The sequence below is a fragment of the Mya arenaria genome, chromosome 1 (genome assembly GCF_026914265.1).
Source record: "Mya arenaria isolate MELC-2E11 chromosome 1, ASM2691426v1".
Classification (NCBI taxonomy): Eukaryota; Metazoa; Mollusca; class Bivalvia; order Myida; family Myidae; genus Mya; species Mya arenaria.
The window spans coordinates 20,746,210-20,765,373 of NC_069122.1; the positions used below are offsets into that span (position 1 = coordinate 20,746,210).

General features: G+C 36.0%; 1 long non-coding RNA gene across 1 annotated transcript; it reads right to left on the minus strand.

Moving 5' to 3' along the window:
- Positions 1-3,736: 3,736 nt before the first annotated feature.
- Positions 3,737-15,468, minus strand: LOC128240742 (uncharacterized). The gene is made up of 3 exons (XR_008262283.1): positions 15,200-15,468; positions 12,246-12,408; positions 3,737-3,874 (listed from the first exon to the last, which is right to left on the minus strand). It is a non-coding gene; the product is annotated as an uncharacterized LOC128240742 (long non-coding RNA).
- Between the last annotated feature and the right edge of the window lie 3,696 nt (positions 15,469-19,164).

A 19,164-nucleotide genomic window follows, 5' to 3' on the forward strand; every position in this document is an offset into this window, starting at 1 on the left:
GCAGTTAAAAAGCGAAATCCACATCGAATCCTCTATTTCGCAAATGCCAAATTGACAAAAGGACTTCTTTACTTGAATAAATGAAGTCATGAAATTGTGTCTCATCGACGAGACATGATACGAAATTTGCATAATGTTTCTGATTTACAATGTTATTCCCTTGGTTTTAAAGTCATTTAAAACGATATGACATTTATCTTCACATGTGTTCCACTCTTGAAACGTTTTATTGTGACAGAGCTATCTCTTAAGTGTTTCTTTAATCATATAAAGTGATAAAGCTTTGTTTTATTATGTCTGTATCTGGTCGTTGAGTACTTTAAGTTAATTTATAAGTTGCTATTATGATTTGCTTATTTTTTATTACCTTCTTGGCGATCTTCGACAAAAATGAATCCTTCCGCAAGAGATCAACTTTCGGATTTGCTTGTTTTTAAAAGAACCCATCACATTCAAAAGTTCGCACGAAGAATGACACGCCAAACATTATTTTTATAGATAATTTTAATTAATGTATAATCTCTTCGATTTCAAGATTGGCAATACTTTAGGGATTTAATTTTCCCTTCCAAATATCTCATTACATTCCTTTCGCTATGCGTATTGTCCCGTTGTAATCATAGTTCATGTAATGGCTTGATTAGACTGAAATGTATGGTCCCTTTAGAACTTGGGTAATCTTGAAGCCAGCCCTATTGCTATGCCGATAAAACAAAGAAATAAGTTAAGTTGAGGAAGTATCCATGAACGTAATTTCTGTTTCATTTCAAGGCTTTAAGGCTTAAAATATTGGTATCTTGGTATCTATTATTAGAAATTATCTCATGAGTTGATATGATTTCATCGCTTTCTATGTATATTCATTTATTGTTTCTATATTAATGCACTCGCAACCCTCTTGTTTCTTCAGAAGTTTATTACGTGTTTTACGGCTGTAAAGAAGTAGCATTTATTTATTATGAGTGAATAAATTTGTTGCCTTTGTGTAACCTATTAATTATATCAAGAGCATAGTGCGTTTTATACGTAGTGTTTTTTAGTTTAGTCTCTGTCTGTGTTGTCTTGTACACTGTGTGTCTCTCGTTAAGTGTCTGTCTGTGTTGTCTTGTACACTGTGTGGCTCTCGTTAAGTGTCTGTCTGTGTTGTCTTGTACACTTTGTGGCTCTCGTTAAGTGTCTGTCTGTGTTGTCTTGTACACTGTGTGTCTCTCGTTAAGTGTCTGTCTGTGTTGTCTTGTACGCTGTATGTCTCCCGTTAAGTGTCTGTCTGTGTTGTCTTGTACGCTGTATGTCTCCCGTTAAGTGTCTGTCTGTGTTGTCTTGTACGCTGTATGTCTCCCGTTAAGTGTCTGTCTGTGTTGTCTTGTACGCTGTATGTCTCCCGTTAAGTGTCTGTCTGTGTTGTCTTGTACGCTGTATGTCTCCCGTTAAGTGTCTGTCTGTGTTGTCTTGTACGCTGTATGTCTCTCGTTAAGTGTCTGTCTGTGTTGTCTTGTACGCTGTATGTCTCCCGTTAAGTTTCTGTCTGTGTTGTCTTGTACACTGTATGTCTCCAGTTAAGTGTCTGTCTGTGTTGTCTTGTACGCTGTATGTCTCCCGTTAAGTGTCTGTCTGTGTTGTCTTGTACGCTGTATGTCTCCCGTTAAGTGTCTGTCTGTGTTGTCTTGTACGCTGTATGTCTCCCGTTAAGTGTCTGTCTGTGTTGTCTTGTACGCGGTTTGTCTCCCGTTAAGTGTCTGTCTGTGTTGTCATGTACACTGTGTTTCTCTCGTTTAGTGTCTGTCTGTGTTGTATTGTACGCTGTGTGTCTTTCTTTCAGTGTATGTATGTGTTGTATTGTACGCTGTGAGTTTCTTGTTTAGTCTCTGTCGGTGTTATATTGTAAGCTTTGTGTCTCTCGTCTATGGGCTGTCTGTGTTGTCATGTACACTGTGTGTCTCTCGTTTAGGGACTGTCTGTTTTGTATTGTAAGCTGTGTGTCTCTCGTTTAGTGTCTGTCTGTGTTGTATTGTACGCTGTGTGTCTCTCGTTTAGTCTCTATCTGTGTTGTACTGTATAAGGTGTGTCTCTCGTTTAGTATATGTCTGTGTTGTATTGTACGCTGTGAGTCTCTCGTTTAGTCTCTGTCTTTGTTGTATTGTACACTTTCTTCCTCATGTTAAGTCTCTGTCTGTATTGTAGTGTACGTTGTGAGTCTCTCGTTTAGTCTCTGTCCTGATTGTATTGTACGCTGTGTTTCTCTCGTTTAGTCTCTGTCTGTTTTGTTTTGTACGTTGTATGTCTCTCGTTAAGGGGCTGTCTTTGTTGTAATGTACGCTGTGGCTCTCATTTAGTCTTTTTCTGTATTGTATTGTACGCTGTGTTTCTTTCGTTTAGTGTCTGTCTTTGTTGTATTGTACGCTGTGTTTCTCTCGTTTAGTGTTTGTCTTTGTTGTCTTGTACGCTGTGTTTCTCTCGCTTAGTGTTTGTCTTTGCTGTATTGTACGCTGTGTTTCTCTCGTTTAATGTCTGTCTGTGTTGTATTGTACGCTGTGTGTCTCTCGTTTAGTGTCTGTCTTTGTTGTATTGTACGCTGTGTTTGTCTCGTTTAGTGTTTGTCTTTGTTGTCTTGTACGCTGTGTGTCTCTCGTTTAGTGTCTGTCTTTGTTGTCTTGTACGCTGTGTTTCTCTCGTTTAGTGCCTGTCTTTGTTGTATTGTACGCTGTTTTTCTCTCGTTTAGTATTTGTCTTTGTTGTCTTGTACGCTGTGTGTCTCTCGTTTAGTGTCTGTCTGTGGTGTATTGTACGCTGTGTGTCTCTCGTTTAGTGTCTGTCTGTGTTGTCTTGTACGCTGTGTGTCTCTCGTTTAGTGTCTGTCTGTGTTGTCTTGTACGCTGTATGTCTCCCGTTAAGTGTCTGTCTGTGTTGTCTTGTACGCTGTGTGTCTCTCGTTTAGTGTCTGTCTGTGTTGTCTTGTACGCTGTATGTCTCCCGTTAAGTGTCTGTCTTTGTTGTCTTGTACGCTGTGTTTCTCTCGTTTAGTGTGTTTCTCTCGTTTAGTGTTTGTCTGTGTAGTAGTGTACGCTGTGTGTCTCTCGTTTAGTGTCTGTCTGTGTTGTCTTGTACGCTGTGTGTCTCTCGTTTAGTGTCTGTCTGTGTTGTATTGTACACTGTGTGTCTCTCGTTTAGTGTTCGATAGTCCTATAAGTCCTCCTTAGATATAATCCTTTACTTCTTAAAACAGGTTACTGTGGTTACCATTTTTTTAACTGAAAACCACACACAGATATTATGGTATTATTTGCATTTGAATTTCTATGAATCGATGAATTGATCAAAAAAAGGTTTCAGTTCACATTTACTATCCATATACCGTGCTTATAAATTGCCAAAACACTAGAAAGAGAACATTCTAGTGAGTAAACGTTAACACAACTAAAACACAAGCATCTTACCTAAACTATTTTGTATAAAATGACTTTCATTCACTACATCTCAGATTTTCCATATCCTAGAAATTCATTATATTTTCTCAACTGCTCAAGAAAACCGGCATTAGGTTGGATTGTTTCTCGCTTACTCTTAACATATTTAAAGCCCTGATACAGAGTCATGTTTTCAGTCCTCATCAGGTAGGCTATCATAAACGTTGACGCCCTTGAAACCCCTGCGTTGCAATGTATTAACACACAACCCTTGTCCCGCCCTTCGTCAATGAACTTGAACACATTGTCAAACAAGTTCAGAACAGATTGATCAATGAGGTCTAGTATTTCCAATTGTAGATAGGTGATTGACTCCGGGAAGATGTTTGGAACTGCAGAGGCGAGGTTGAGAAAGTGAGTCACTTTGTGTGATTTTGGAATGTTAATGTCCGCTGCCACATCTTGTGAGCCTGAAATTGGGAACAGATGGTCTTATTGTAGAGATCATTTCGATTGTGACGAAAGCTGAAAGCTTATTTAATCAAATGTCATAATTATGATCGTGCCCTTAACCTTTGTAGAAATATGTACTAACGTCCATTTTCCGAGGCCATGAGAAGTTACTGAGTTGGGGATCAAATACAAAGCCACCAAGATGAGAGGCGAACACCTAGAACACCGCTAGACAGCATTCGCCCTCTGTAATGATCAACGATTCAACGTTAACCAGGGAAGTCTGTTCGTACAGGCGTCACTCTCTATAGAAAAAGACTCGAGCCATTTCAACGGAACTTTCTCACTGCCTCGAGAAAAGTGCCCAAGCATGGATTTCTCATCGGCACAATCTCGTTGCCTAGATATAAAAACCTAAGTACAGGTTCCTTATTGGCAAATCCTCGATTTCTAAAAATAACAAGGGACCGTACTTCAAGTTTCTCATGGGCACCCGAATAGTTGTCTCATTGGAACTTTCTCGTTGCCTCAAGTTAACGAAGAGTCCGATAACAGGTTTCCCAATGGCTTTTTCTCGTTGCCTCAAATTAACAAGGAGCCCGATAACAGGTTTCCAATAGGCTCTTTCTTGTTGCCTCTAGTTAACAAGGAGCCAGATAACAGGTTTCCCATTGGCTCCCTCTCGTTGCCTCGCGGTAACAAGGAGCCTGAGAACAGGTTTCTCAGTGGCTCCATCTCGTTGCCTCGAGGTTAGAAGGAGCTCGATAACAGGTTTCCCATTGGCTCCATCTCGTTGCCTCGAGGTAACAAGGAGCCTGAGAACAGGTTTCTCATTGGAACTTTCTCGTAGCCTCAAGTTAAGAAGGAGCCTGAGAACAGGTTTCTCATTGGAACTTTCTCGTTGCCTCAAGTTAACAAAGAGCCCGATAACAGGTTTCCCATTGGCTTTTTCTCGTTGCCTCAAATTAACAAGGAGCCCGATAACAGGTTTCCCATAGGCTTTTTCTTGTTGCCTCAAGTTAACAAGGAGCCCGATAACAGGTTTCCCATTGGCTCCATCTCGCTGCCTCCAGGTAACAAGGAGCCTGAGAACAGGTTTCTCATTGGCTCTTTTTCGTTGCCTCAAGTTAACAAGGAGTCCGAGAACAGGTTTATCATTGGCTTTTTCTCGTTGCCTCAAGTAAACAAGGAGCCCGAGAACAGGTTTCCCATTGGCTTTTTCTCGTTGCCTCAAGTTAACAAGGAGTCCGAGAACAGGTTTATCATTGGATTTTTCTCGTTGCCTCAAGTTAACAAGGAGTCCGAGAACATGCTTCTCATTGGCTCTTTCTGGTTGCCTCGAGTTAACAAGGAGCCCGAGAACATGTTTCTCATTAGCTCTTTCTCGTTGCCTCAAGTTAACAAGGAGCCTGAGAACAGGTTTCCCATGGGCTCTATCTCGTTGCCTCGAGTTAACAAGGAACCCGATAACAGGTTTCCCATTGGCTCTTTTTCGTTGCCTCGAGTTACTAAGGAGCCCGAGAACATGTTTCTCATTGGCTCTTTCTCTTTGTCTCAAGTTAACAAGGAGCACGAGAAGAGGTTTCCCATTGGCTTATTTTCGTTGCCTCCAGTTAACAAGAAGCCCGAGAACAGGTTTCTCATTGGCTCATTCTCGTTGCCTCCAGTAAACAAGAAGCCCGAGAACATGTTTCTCATTGGCTCATTTAAAGGTAATGACAGGCACTTATCGGTTTAAGTTTGGGGCCACTTAAACTATTTTTTTGATTCGATTTGTATTGCCTGTGCACGGAATTAGTAAAACGTAAAATCACGCTTGTCGCGCGTGCAGTTTTTCAACGCTCTTCAGCGCTTTATTTATAAACAAAATGTGCATGATAACCATCTATTAAAAAAAGGTCTGAACACTTTTGATAATTTGTGTTGTTAATCCAATACCTTTAACACGTTGCACGTTTTAAAAAGAAGGCTAATTTCACTAAACTGGTGCAAAAAATCATAAAAAGAAAGGTATTCCAATTACCTTAGCAAACTTGACTTTCTATAAATTGTCTAGTAACAACTTCATTTGCTCCAAAATGCCTGGATACAACTTGACTTGCAAAATATGGTTATGCTACAAATTGACTTGCTACAGTTTGTCATGCTACAACTTAACCTGCTATAGTTTACTTACTACAACTTAACTTGTCATATTTCAGTTGCTACAACTTGACTCGCGGCAACCTAACCTGCTATAGTTTACTTGCTACAACTTAACTTGCTATGATTTACTTGCTACAACCTAACTTGAAGGTCACTGGAAATTTAAGGAGAATATGCACGTCTCTTTCATTGTTGCATTTCATATTACAATATTTGATAGTGTCAATTAAGTAAATGTCCACATAAGTGCCATTTGAGTACGTGTGTCCTCGATATTACGTTTCAGAACGTCTCTGTCTGCGGCAACATCTTGCAATCCTATACAAATTAGTTTTTAACTGTAAATAGCAAACGATAAAAGCTGTTATTGAGTATTCAGGTGGTGGGTTATTGAAGAGATAAGCTTTATTATGCACTTAACAGGAAATGCGACCGCTAATCTAAACCGAAGACAACAATCGAGTAATGTAAAATAATGTAAGCTATTATATAACTGTATATATACTAATGATCCATCCACACGTTTCAATATTTTATATATATATATAAGTAACATCACATGGGTATTATTTCATAAGCCGACCGGTTTCGCTTGTAGCTAATCATGGCTTATAATAAACGTTAATTAAAAGCCCTGATGAGCTACAAGCGAAACCGGTCTGCTTATTAAAGAAAAGAATATATGTTACTGTTTGACATTGTTGAATTATTTGTGCTTAAAAAGTCTTTGTTTCCACTAACATATATCTCCTACAAATAGGGAAGGTAGATAGGTAGGCATTAACCAGGGTTCTGCACCAAACCGACCTATATCAAGGAAATATCACTACTGCAGCAAAGGGCCTGGTTCGAGAAAGGGCAAAAATGGCATCGGATTTATCCATATTTTACACTTCTCAGTTCAGCTTAAATTTCACTATTTCTACAACGGAGAGCTATCATACTACATTACTAGACATATTTCTTTTACAAAATATGTGTTTAAATGTGTTTTTAAAGTTTGTCCAAATAGACCCACTTTTTACGATTATGGCCCAAAATGGCCGTTTCTTTGTTAATGTTGATCAGTTTTATGATTTTTTACATATGGCGGCATTTCTTACCAGTTCTAATATTTTAACCACAGCTTCCCCCATGAAACCTAAATCCAAACTGTTAATTTCATAACTGGTGAACGATGCCGCCAACTTCACAAAAAAAGAAAAAAACCGCACCTGTGTTCGGCTTTTTCGCTGGACATTTTAGCAGTATCGAGTACATTACACGCGTAAAAAGTATGATTTCAACTTTAATCCAGTTTTCGATATAGTCTAAATAAAATTTGTTTTGTTCGATTTCTTTTTTTCTTTTTTTAAAGTGTGTGTACATGAATTAAATTAATAGACTGCCTAAAGTCTAAACTGCTATGTTTCCATCGCGTATTTTATTTCCCTTATATTTTCTTTGGGGTAAAATACAAAAGCGTATGTAGCAATTGTCAGCTATGTAAAATAACGAAGAACCTCGGCTCGGATCTTACTGTCGGTTTTTTTTTAAACGAAATAATAATTTATCTCAGACTTACTTATCTATGTTTAGATTTTGGTAAACACAAATCAAATAAACTGTCGAAGATATTCTATTGTATTCAGCTCTGATGAGCTATATTAGCTATATTGATTATCATTTAGTAGGTTTCCCTTCATGTGTATTATTTGCCAAACGCGTACCAATCCAAGCAATAGACGTAAAATCAACACACAACTGAAACAACAAATAATTTATCCCATCCAATTGAAGTGAAAGAAACTGACGTTATCTGCAACAAATGTCGTTTGAAATATTTTTACAAACAAAAACCAATTCCAAGCCTGAATATGAAATTAATGAAAATAGCAGCGATGAAGAGTTTCATCCCCCACTTCCAAAGAAACCTGCATTTGCGAGTCCTCTGTCTGTTAGACTGAATATTCCATCTACACCTAAGTCGCATTCTAGGTGTTTCATTTGCAAAAGACCTGGGCCAAAACTGATAGTTGTGCCTTCAGAGGCCAGATTTGCAGCTTTTGTTCAATGTAATGTCATTATCAAGAGCGGAACAAGATGGTGTCCAGTTCACATGAACGAATCCTTGATAAAGGATGAAGCGCTTAAATCAGTCAAAGCAGCAGAATCTGCATATGTCAACCGAGCTACGGTCCTAGAACTATTGAATAAATTAAGAGAATCTTGTAAAAAGTCTAACAGACGCTTTGACTTCACCACCCTCAACAACGAGGAGTATGTTGATCTCACGGGACTAAGCAAGGCTGCCTTCGGAGATATCTGCTATTGTATTGAAGGACACATTCGCAATACCCCTGTCAGAGATGTCCACACGACTGTTGGTATTTCATTCTTTTAAATAAAATCAGGTCTTTCTTACACAATTCTTTCCATCATAGTTTGACATTTCTAAATCGAGCATACGCCGAGCGATCACTTCAACAAGACAAACTCTGACAGAACATTTTGTACCCCACACCTTTGGATTAAACCATATATCCAGGCAAGAAGTGATAGATAAACACACACGCCAACTCGCCCACTCATTGTTGTTGGTGACTCTTGAGAAAGCTCACGTCTTATTTTAGTGTTAGACGGAACCTAAATTTATATCCAGAAGAGTCAGAATCACAACTTCCAAAGCAGGTCCTACAGCTTGCGCAAGGGGAGGTAACTTGTCAAGCCAATAGTGATTGTTTCCACAACCGGATATAACAGGACAGTTGTTGTCCTTTACCTCTCTGATGGAAATAACAACGACGCAAAAATCCATAGCCATATATTGAATACAAACGTTGAGGACTTAAAGCCTTTATTAAACCTGGCGACATATGTGTGGTGGACAGAGGCTTTTAAATAGATCTACATCTACTAGAGGTAACAATGGCGTTTTCTTTGCTCAAGTTTATGCTAATAAATTAAAATATTGTTATTATGTTACTTGTCCTGTGAAGACAGAGTGCATCAACGAGTCATATTCTTAAACGATGGATTATAAGAGATAAAGAAAGAAATATCAATGTTAGTTTAAGATATTTCATGATGTAAAATATATATTTATTTTCAGGATCTTGGAATACAATCCAAGATGCCTTTATTTCTACCAAAAGGTGCGAAACAGTTTCAAGCCAAGGGTGCCAACACAAGCAGGCTAGTCACAAAGGTATTAATTTTCTTAAACTTTGAAATATATCATTAATTTTAATGATTGAAATTCATTTCGGGTGCATTCATGCGATCTTAAATGCTCCGCTCAAAATGGCAATTCCCGTGAAGCGTATTGTGTATGAATTCATAACATAATGAGTAATTATATGAGTTAAAGTAAGCAAATATACAGGCATCATAAATGATAAATCAATACACAAAACTAACTTTCATTATATGCGCAACATTGTTCTTTTATTTTCGCTATTGTCGTAGACTTGCTGTCTGATTTATACTACACTCGGGGTATTTATTTGTTCATAATGTATTGATGATATTCAGATCAGATGGGTGGTGGAGTCTGCAAACGCCCGTCTCAAGCGATGGAAGTTCTTGGACAGAGTCTTACCAAACAGCCAGGTTCCATGTATTGACGACCTTGTTAAAATAATATGTGCAGTATGTATTAAGTATTTGCCACCACTGTCGTCTTCGACCGATGACGATGCGCGCCAAGCACAACAAATGCTACAGTTGGTAAAACAAGGGAACTCTCTTCAAGCAGAGATTGAGGAGGGAAACCTTGAGAAAAGTAGAGCCGTGTGGGTACCGGTTGACGACACCGAGTTGGAAGGCTTTCCGCGTCGGACAGAGGACACACTACGCACACTTACATGCGGTGTATATAAACTAAAACTATGTCTTGTTATATCCAGGAGAACCTTGAGGGCGACGAGGACATCCGTGTTCACAAGGAAAACAGTGGACGTCTTCAAAGTCGCCACATATCAGCCAAGCAATACACCATTTGGTTGAAATTCAACACTGTCGAAATTCATGGGTGGTATTTGAATGCCGATCTGGGTCCAGGGTAGAAGGGATGTGCGCGCATTGTGCAGCAGTCATGTGGTACCTTGGCTATGCAAAATACCGTTTCGTAGGTAACGTTGGCGTCCTTGACTGGTGTGATTACCTTGATGACGCTAGTGTTGTTCCCCCGACGATAGACAGTTCGGACTCTGACAGCGATTGAAGAGTTTATCTATATGAACTCGTATTGTTCACGGAAGGTTATTTCAATCGTTTAAAATGTCACGTTAATTTTAGGAAATGATACAGACATGCTTTGGTACTTGGTAGATTTTACTGCCTATTGTGATATTTCCTATTATTGTACCATAGTTATTTTATTTGCAGTTTCACATTTATTAAGACATTGCGTCATGGTCAATCTAAATGTAATATAGCATGGAATGTTCCGGGTATTTAACATATACCTATTTAATGACTTCAATGTATATATCTATATATATTTCATAATATCCATGACAGTAGAGTTAAATTCGGTCCAAAAATCAACCTACTTGTTTCAAAACCCTCAAAAATAATCACACTCCATGTAATCTGGTTACCATAGTTACCACCATAAAACTTAGTTGATAATAACCGGAGTTCAATATCAGAGCATGTGCAGTAATAACTTTAGCATTAAATTCATAACAAACAATGTTTTTACATAAAATATCATATATATGTTAGGCAAACCAAGAAAAATACGATTTATTGGCGCGTTTCCATGGTAACATTTTTATTCTTCATTTAAATAACATGCAGAATGTCCTTATAATTAACAGGTTCATTTGTGTTGCAGTTACGCTAGATAAATACGCTATATCGCCATCAGTTTTTAATATTTTGTGAATTGTACAAGATTTTTGAAAAAATACCCATTGAATGAATTGTTGCCATAGCAACCAAAATAATGATCAAATAGCACAACACAATTTCATTTTGTAAATACTATTGGTTGTTCTTCCAAAAAAAGAAACAGTTAAACATCACAAAGACGGGGGCCATTTTCGCCCTTTCGTGAACCAAGATATAAAATGGTTGATTTCAATATGTTCACTATAAAATACACGTTTTTTAGGAAATTACGGAAAAAAATCAAAACTACGGCAAAAAAATGCATGTTCGGAAGGAAAACAAATGGTTGGTGGGGTTAGTGGAATCAAACATTTGTTTGTCCATGCCTTACGACGATTTGTCAATACTACATAAGTAAAATCTGTAATTACATGCAGTGATTTCAAATCGTATATTAAAACTGTATATATATATATATATATATATATATATATATATATATATATATATATATATATATATATATATATATATATATATATATATATATATATATATAAATGTATATATTTCTGCTCTATTTTTAATTAGTTAAAATGTTCTGTTTGTGGTTGATGGGCGTGTCCCCGTAGATTCCATTGTGTTATTATTTTGTTAGCAATTAAGACTTTGAAACAGTACAAACAATTTCGCAGACAACATCATTGTACTGTATAGAAGCAAATGTTCCATAGAATAACCCAGCTATTTATCAAGCATTTAAAAAGCAATGTCTTCTAATAAATCAGAACTTGTTTATAAGGTTTCATTACAAACATCGTTCGACTAGTTTAATATTACAGGTATAAAAAAGCAGGAATTGTCTGGGTGTAATATTTTCTTTTGTAACTCTTGTTTGAACAGCCTTCCTTCAGACGTGTGTGACAAACACGAAGGTATGTTGATATTAAACAGTTTGTTGTTAAATGACAACGCACAAACATAAAGACTGAACATACATTTGTAAATAAAGCATAACGCTACCAAAATAAAAAGGATACACATACAAGCAAACATGAAACTTAGAGTTCGCCCCGCAGTGCTCTTGTTTCATGTTCGCATGTAAAAATAGCTTGTCTGTTATTTTTTGCTTGCAAAGATGCATAACTCATCAAGTGTTCACAGGTAAATCCATAGTGTTGTGATATATTGTCTCTGGCACCATGTATACTAAGTTTCATTAAAATATCTTTAGTTTTGGGTATTAGCCAAGGTTAAAGTATTTTCGCGTCGTGGCCGATGCAAAAAACGACACCTATGCTATCGCCAAACCTCGACATTTTTTCTCTATAAAAAGACTATTTAAGAAATGACAAAGGCATGCAATTATGACAATATAGACATGTTCTAATGCATACTCTCCGATGTTTAGCCATTTGTGCTTACCTATGAGTAGATTAGACCGTATTTCTCCCACCTGAAGGTCAATGTGCTTCTCTGGAACAAAGCCGAGCTGACCTTTGTCAGTCACAATGGCGGCATACTGACCACCTTCATCAGTCACGCGTCTCTTTTAACACTCGTCCATCCTCTTTTTTCACAAAGGTTTCTGAAAAAAAATATATATCTAACAATTGGTACTTGGCGAGTTATTTACGTACACAATGCTTACTTATACTAAAAATACGCTGCCGAAGCCCAACGAGCAAAGAATTCCTAACTTTTCTGTAGAAGTGTGGAGTGTGTCAGTATTTTGTTTGGCATGCGAGAGCATTTTGGAATTATGATGGTTCTGGTTCGTCTTTTGAGGTTGTATCCACTGATAAATGATTATATAATTTCATTTAACTCTAGAAATTTACAGGAACGAAACCCAGTAGCCAAAAAAAAAATAATTACGATTTACTTTATCCAATTTAGAGACAGAACGTTCAAACGGTACTCGATGAGGTACACCTTACACTAAGATCAGTATAAGTATACCACGTGATAAATTACGTCATATTTGCTACGTCGGAAGGCAACATTTTGGTTATAATGAAGACTTAAATGAAAGATAACTTTTCTTTTACTACACCATTTTCAATGAAACAAAGGGCAGTCTATGACGCTTAAAGGGCCCCCGCCTTTGTTTTTTTACCGAAGTTTGATAAGGTGACTAGTTTCATCAAACACTTCGACAAACCTGTTTCCAAAATAATGCTTTGACAGTGCTCCGTAAGGCGGCCGTATTGTGAAAAGGTTTGTCGAAGTGTTTTAAAAAACTAAATTCTCAATCAAACTCTGGTAAAAGACCGAGGGTGCGGCTAAGTAAGCGGTGTAAACTGCGTCATGTTTCATTTAAAATGATGAAGAAATAGGAAAGTTATCATTGTTTAAAGTCTTCATTAGAAGCAAAATGTTGCCTTCCAACGTAGCATTTATGACGCAATTTATCACGTGGTAAACACACTGAAGATTACATTATTATATACACATTTATGTTCAAAATATACATAGACACTGTACATACAACATCTTAAGAGGTAGTAATTATATGAATACATGTATAACAGGAAACGTCCGATCATGACAGGCAAAATTTCATTAATATACCTAGTAATACTTATTAATACGTGTTGAGGGTTACCCCCATTGGAAGTTAACTAGGGGGTTAAAACAGTTTATGAGCTCTCAACTTTACATTTTTTCATATAGCATGTCTATATTGTTTCAGGAAGGGGTGTAGTCTTATTCAGGCATTCTCATAAGAGGTAAGTAATAAACTAGGAAATTTATGTATACATGCACTACAATATTCCAAATTTTGAAATGGATTTATATATTGATGGGTTATCTATTTAAATGGTAATCCATTATACGTATTATGATTTACGCTTAGTCAACTTGTTTAAAATATTCGTATTTAACTTTAAGTGTTGCAGGTTAGATTGTAACATAGTCATCTGAAATGTTTTATTGTCGATCGTGTCTTTGTTTCTTAGTATTTTTCTATAAATTCATATGTGAGCTCTCATTTCATCTCATCACCCCTAATTAAACGATTTGCATGCATTTCCTTTATTTTATTTACAGCACTGTGACCGTTTTTAACACCCGTTTCGATTCTTGGGCACGCCTGCGCAGTTCATATATTTACATCGGATAGGCGCGAGCTGTCCGTTGTTTAAAGACAATAAATGTCCGTATAAACATATATACTGTGTTTACAGTGTTTACAGCCCATTTGCTAAAGAGAGCCCCACAGGAGTGGTGACATAAGCAGTCCCTGTCACAATAATATCACTATGTGTAATTTTATCCACAGTTACACAGGTGCAACTGTCAATCAATCCTTGGTATCAATATAAACATACCAGATAGAACGATTTACGCTAAGTATATAAATGCAGTAGTTAACTAGTATTTGTTATTTAGTTAACAATTGTATAAATAGTATATCAGTTGTACATAGGTATGGTTACACGAGCAAAAACACTAATATGCTAAAGACCATTGATGAATTCATTCATCATATAGTTCAGCTTGCTGTTCTAGTTAATTTGTAGATAACAATAACATGTACATATTTACAACATAACCTACAGGCTTTCACTAAAGAAGTGTAACATTCAGGGTGATGTCTAATACGTGTATATTTTACTCCAGAGTGTGAAACTAAGAACAATGCCTTAAAATGGCACCATTTTCATCCACACACCCATTGGAATTGTTAAGTTAAGTAAAAAGACCGAAGAGAGGTATTGAGATTATTTCTGACCCCAATATCACAAACATACTCAAGTCAGCTCAACTCACACCATCAGATCCCTTCAGAGAAAAGCATGCTCGACCCTGAAGGGGTCCACTGGTCTTTATATACACTAACTAAAAAGTAACTTCTCTATTCTCACATAGCCCGGGCTTTGCTAATTTGCATATTACCAACCAAGTTTACATCCGGTATGAACGTACTTCCGTTTTATACGGAATATTATTATGAACGCACCTCGGCCGCCTACAGCGGACCGTTACATTACTTTTCCGTCCCGAGTCTTGGTCTGGGAATCCTATGGGTAAGGCAACTCCGTTCTGGCCGTTGTCATCATCCCACCGCTGCCACCAGTTGTAACGTGCGAGCCAAACAAACACCAGCAGATCCCTTCAGAGAAAAGGATGCTTGACCCTCAAGGGATCCACTGGTCTTTTTATGCACTAACTTCTCTATTCTCACATAGCCCGGGCTTTGCTAATTTGCATGTTACCAACCAAGTTTACATCCGGTATGAACGTACTTCCGTTGTATACGGAATATTATCATGAACGCACCTCGGCCGCCTACAGCGGACCGTTACAATTATTTTAAACATTTTTTCATGTTCAAATTGGCAGCACATAATAGTATCTTTGTTTGAACATACCTCTTTTGCCTCTTGCTTATACGAACACTTGAGGACACATCTATAATGGACTGCAGTTGTTTGTCAACTCAATAAATCCGTGTAAAGTCTAACGACTAAAGATCATACTGTATACATCAGTGTGTGACTTTTTTTTAAATAGTAGTGGTTAACAAACTCCAGTAACTACAATGAACGGGTTATGGAAATTCAATGCATACTCATGATCTTATTATAAGTGTGTATCTAACGACTTGACAGTGCAATGTCAGCGTTTATTTTGGTTTATTTTACAGATTAGGTGGAATATTTATATAAAAGGGAAATAAGTCGGTAATAATTACTGGCATATTTAAAAAAAAGGGAAGTAATTCTACAGTTTGGTTAGGTCATATACTACGATAAATTGCACAACACTCTTAAATCGTGATTTAAATAAATAAATATACATATTTAAATAACTAATTATAGTCCAAAATGAATGACCGTTGATATTTCATCATTTTCATGGTTCATCTGTTTCCGAGATGTTTTCCTTCTCATGGTTTTGCATGTGTTTTGTTTACTCTCGTATTGAGTGTTAGTGTTAAAAACTACAGTTATTATATGAACGTATATCATCCGTTTATTTAGCGGATTAAAATTCATTTGGATAATTATCCCATGCTATAAACCTAAAATATTCATTCTCTTTCGGAGAATTTTAATAATTGGCATAATGATTATTTTTCTGCTTTCAATTGATTCAACTTGACAGAATTTGGATTCTGATTATTAATGATAAATGTAATTCTATTTGTAATTTGACAGAATTATTTCAGACAACTTTAAACTCATTGTATACTTTGTATTCATATATGTATTCATTATGTGCCTGCATAAAGCCTCGTTATACTTAGCATATATAATATTCTCATGTTTGTAAACTCTGTTTGCATTGAGTTTATAAATAAACTTTGAAACTTTGAACTTCGTATGCTCAATTACGAGCCTTGAGAATAATCACTTGAAACTTGATTAAGATGAACACATGTCTAATACTCACGCGTATTGCCAGAAAATATGCGTGATGATTATGATGACCAATATGTAATCGCAATTTTTCGACGAAATTTTATTTATAAAGTGGAAATAGGAAAATTATTATTATAGTAAAAACAACTTCTTGCATTGTATTGTCCGACTAAAATAATATTTCATTTAACGTGTGCAACTTCTATCTGGTGGATTTTCTTGTACAACTTAAATCATTAATCGTACAATTATGCATTCCTCAAGGGTTATAATTTGAAGCATTTGAAGCAAGATGCTGTTATGAAAGTTATGAATTCCATTATTATCAAGAATTGTAAGTAGCGCTCGCATGGCCATGCCACATAATATTTTAACACATGCTTGAAATCCATTAAATGCACTTAAATTTTGCTTAAAATATTTGAAAAAAAATATAATGAGGAGAGAGAAGAAATAGGCGCTTTTTGTTGAGAGATTAAAATTAATCATTTCAAAAGTTCAGTATCGTGTGAAGCTAGTTTTGGATATTGGAATAATATTTATTTTTGAAAAATCACAAATATGACAGAATTGTTTAAGGAATGAATTGCGGGGTTGATGTCATTATCGGGATATGAACGCAATTGGGTTGGTCAATGTGTGTGGAGTCCGAAGGACTCCACGTGCACTTTGACCAACCCAATTGCGTTCATATCCCCAATAATGATATCAACCCCGCAATTCATTACTTATATTTACACCAATAGTTCCTTATTTCATTCGATAATTGTTAAAAAAATATTTCATTTTATTTAAGAAAACCATTCATTAATCCTTTCTTACCCATTTTGTAAATAGAACGACCCGATTGTAACCGGAAACATTTTTTTCAAATGACGTCACAATAACGCGGGAAAAGATCAACCACTTGAAAACACTTTTAAACGTAAAATTTAAACACTTGTGGCAACAATACATTTAAAAGATAATAAATTAACACTTTCTAAAAATGTTGATTTATATTTTACGGGATCTGCTGACACAATACAACCAATAACAAGATCAAGAGCTTTCATGTATATTGGTTTGCAATGAATTACGATCCGAACATATCCGAAGATGTTGCGTTCATCGATTGATGAACGCAATTGCCCAAAAGCAGTTCATTGAAGGAATGGAAGTTGAGGTGTAAATGTAATTAATTGACGCCTTAATAGCTATTTTAATATTTGTGTAACTAGTAATAGATAGTTTATTTCTATACATTAATACTTATGCCAGTGTTGTTGTTTTTACAGTAACGTTAATGTGCCGTCGATGAAACAAGTGACTTCATTACTGACGCCACTGCCGAAACATGTAAATGTTGTTATATTGTTTTGCTCATTTTTAAAGTTAGTTTAAACAATATTTACTCAGTAACACTTATTACATGGTACATACAATGCACAAAAAATAAATCAGCTTAAATAATGTTGTGGAGCGGGAAAATCCCTTTCCACCGTTTGGTATACTTACACACACTTGGTAACTTATTTGAAAGATCAATACTATATAAATAATTTTTGTTACTAAGTAACATACGGCGTTTTAAAAAGATATAACTATAAGTCCAGATCTAACTTAATCTTCAGTACATATTTTTTAAATTAACTTTTAAGCTGCATGGATTTTTAAATTTAAAAAAGAGAAAAATCGAGAACGAAACGAAATGATAAATGATTTTTTGAGTTAAGTTGGATACCTTTTGCAAGTTCTGAGTGATGATACAATCATTGAATAGTTTCATTGGTGTAAGAAAAAATGGTCAGTGCAAAGATAATTCTGAAATTATATTTCACAAACCTTATATTGACTGACTTACTGATTTTTAAAACGATAATCTACTACCCTAAACTATTCTATGGAAGCGTCCAGGTGTCAAAGTGAAAAATATTTTAATCATGACTTAGTACGTCCTAATTATGAGATACTCCCAATTAATCAGCCCTCTAAACATGTTTTTTTTTAATTCTAAGGAATCTGACTGTATATTTAAATAGTAACACGCTTGGAAATGTCACCTTCACTTTATTACGCGTATGGAAGAGCGAATACAAGCAGGTTGATTAAATGCGAAAAGCGTTTTATTTCAGCGGACACAACTACCGTTTAATGTGTTAAAGCAGTAGTTCACTTATTTTCTGTTATAATTTACTCTTTAACTGAATTGAGGCTTTTTTCACCAATTTTTTTTCCGGAAAGGTTTCGTCTTTGTTTCGTTATATATATCTCTCAGTGACAATCTGAGAGTAGTTTGATGTAATATATAGCATTTATATATTAAACAACAACATTTCATTACGATAATGTTACAATTATCGGCGAGAATTACATTTAAATGACACAAACAAAAAGTTAGTGATATTTGTCTTCTACGCAGGATCTCGATTTTCAAACACGATATTTATGATAGTGGAAAAACATCACTTTGTTTCTCGGACCCGACGACTTTTTTGCCATTTGTGAAATGCATCTTGAAATAACTCGACATTATTTGTTGAGAACCTGAAATAAATAAAAAATGCTAAAGACACGTTGTTTTCATTAGAAAATCAATTTTACTGTATTCCGATTTCCCTGGAATATAAGCACAGCTGTTAAATCATATCAACCCATAAATTAGCTTCTAGTAGTCAACAACAAATAAAGATGATATCTACCGCCTTGTTAGCCCTTCGGTTATCAAATTGATATCAAACAGACACGAGCCAATATCTGTTTCAATGAAAGATAAAAAGCGTTCAAGGATATTTATCGAACTTGATCTCATTTCCTCGTGTTATTGCTAGCACAAAATAACAGATGACTCCATATTGCAATTTATTTCAGTTAACAAATACAAAGGGACCAAAGTGAACGAAATGAAATGACAACTAAGGAAAAGAAAATAACAATCTCTCAGATATTGCCAATCTTGACGTCAAGGAAAAAGTACATTCAAATTACAAATC